This window comes from Anabrus simplex, chromosome 6, assembly GCF_040414725.1.
Source record: "Anabrus simplex isolate iqAnaSimp1 chromosome 6, ASM4041472v1, whole genome shotgun sequence".
Classification (NCBI taxonomy): domain Eukaryota; kingdom Metazoa; phylum Arthropoda; class Insecta; order Orthoptera; family Tettigoniidae; genus Anabrus; species Anabrus simplex.
Window position 1 is genome coordinate 338,742,247 of NC_090270.1, and position 2,736 is coordinate 338,744,982.

General features: G+C 43.0%; 1 pseudogene; it reads right to left on the bottom strand.

The window, feature by feature from the left end:
• Positions 1 to 680: 680 nt before the first annotated feature.
• LOC136876552 (5S ribosomal RNA) lies at positions 681 to 799 on the bottom strand (annotated as a pseudogene).
• Positions 800 to 2,736: the final 1,937 nt, after the last annotated feature.

Below are 2,736 nucleotides of genomic sequence, written 5' to 3' on the forward strand. Positions count from 1 at the left end.
AGTTATTCCAATCCCTAGATCCCATTCCTATACACGTTGTCGTCTTGAATTCCAAATTTATCTTCATATTGTGATCTTTCCTACTTTTAAGGACACCACTCAAACGTATTCGTCTACTGATGTCCTCCCACGCCATCTCTGCTCTGACAGCTCGGAACATACCATTTAATCGAGCAGCTCGTATCCTTTCTCCCAAGTCTTCCCAGCCCAAACTTTGCAACATTTTTGTAACGCTACTCTTTTGTCGGAAATCACCCAGAACAAATCGAGCTGCTTTTCTTTGGATTTTTTTCCAGTTCTTGAATTAAGTAATCCTGGTTGGGTCCTATACACTGGAACCATACTCTAGTTGGGGTCTTACCAGAGACTTATGTGCCGCCTTCTTTACATCCTTACTATAACCCATAAACACCCTCGTAACCATGTGCAGAGATCTGTACCTGCCACCCATACAGTCACACTTTTTCTAGTCCAATAGCACTCATAGCGCTACCCTTTCCCGGTCTGTACATTCCAAAGACATCAAGTTGCCTATTATCTTTAGAGATGAGCCTTACACCCAGAATTTCATGTTTTTCATCCTTAACTTTTTCGTAGGTTACAAATTATTCTTTCACCAGAATGAATACTCTCCCTCCTACCATTCCTATCCTGTCTCTACGATACACTAAAGGGAATTGAGGCAACGGCACGTGGTGTTCACAAGCGGTCACCCATCCAAGTATTGACCACGCCCAATGTGTCTTAACTGCGGTGATCGGACGAGAACCGGTGTATTCAACATGGTATGGCCATTGTATTCCTTTCAGATTTCAGACCAGTACCGCTGTCTAGGGATAGCGAGGCGGCATCTAACCGAACGACCTGGTTTCGATTTTTGGCCAGATCAAGGAAGTCCACACAGCCAATGGGAAAACAACTGAGGAGCTATATGACGGAGAGATCTCGGATCAGGTCTAGACAACCAAGCATAACAGCCGAGCTTATTCATTATTTGGACCACGTGTATACTCGTAATCTTCAGGCCATCGATGTGAGTAGCGGTCGCTTGGTAGGCCAAGGCCTGTCTTGGCCTTAGCACTATGGGGTTTGGTTCTTCAGACTTTAAGATCAATTAGAGTAAGGAGAAATGTGACAAGCGCGAAAAAAATCTATTTAATACTCTTCATTATATCGGAGAACCAAATAATTCAATGATAATATTAATCGTTTCATGTCCCTCTAACAACTTTTATAGTTCTTGGAGATGCTGATGTACTAGAAGTTTTTACAGTAGGAGTTCTTTTATATGCCAGTAAATCTACCTAGACCTTAAAATACCACCGAACTGAGCCAGGACCGAGCCTGCCTACTTGGACCCAGAAAGCCAGCACTATAACTCTATGAGCCACTCAGTCGGCATGAATAGTTCCAAATAATCTTCTCGAATACGTGGTGCAGAATTTAAAAGTGATGGAAGTATGGATCAAGATAAAGTCGGGAGTTGAAGATAAAAATACAGTGAGAGTTCTTCGATTCCACCTGGGAAAAGCCTGAAGAGAGGTTCCTACAACGTTCATAAGGGGCAAGAGACTTTTCATCATATTCAATTGTTGGAGAAAGAAGTACTCGCCAACTCAGTTGGAAGCTTTGGCTCAAGAAGACAGTGCAGTGTCAACGCAGAATAACTGATACACAGTCTTCGCTACTTGCATTGATATACAGTTTGTTTGAGTAATGTTTGGGGTTACTTCATTAGTAAATATTCAGTTTGATTGTAGATCCCTTATGTCTGCGATATCTGCTGATTTTGGAAGGAATGTTAAACAATTTCAACTGTACACTTTGATTATCACAGCAGCCTTCTTATTCCCAATTATCTGGAATCGGCACCAATTCGGACTGTAGACAGTTATACGACCAGATGCCCAACCTGACGTCAAACCTATGCGGAGCTCTGTAATCATTATAGGGTGTTTCGCTGGTGGTTCTTAGTATGATGGGTTATACGAAAATAAAGAAATGATGTTGACGAAAACAAACACCGAACCCGCTAGCTAGAGGAATTAACCAAACTCAACGAAAATTCTCGGTCCGACCTAGAATCGAACTCCGGCCCACTTATCAGAAACCCACTACAATGACCGGGCCATTTTTACCGTGCTGCTATTTTTAATTATGTTTATGTTGCATTTTCATAATCCACATGTATTATGGGTTACGAAACACGAATATTAATCGGGGAGATAGAGAATATGCAGTGTACACAATCAACAAAAATGATAAAAAATGCGTGGAATGGAAATAAAAGCAGATCGAAACCTTGCGTGCAGACTGCAACCAGTGACTGGAATGAGGTATAAATGATTCGCTGTGTTAATGTGTGCGGACCGTGAGGCTTGCCGAACTGGCGTGATCTATGTATGTATGGGGTTAATAATGCATCACTAGACAAGGCCGAACGAGGTCGCTTGGGAGTTGGCAGCCCACCACGCACTGCCGGTTGCCGCTTGCCAGGAGCGAGCTCACAGTCCACCCCTGCGTGATGCAACTCGACACTCACCGTTCACGAAGAAGTGGTATAGACGAGTTATACTAGGCGCAAACGCAGGCCATTAGAGAGGATATTAATCGAAAAAGTATGGTCCAATATAGTATTACTGTTTGTTAATTACATTTTAACAGCGGTGGAGGAGAACGCGTCCACCAGCGAGCGAAACAGGTCTACTGAACCTTGACTAGTGCGGAAGCCAAATG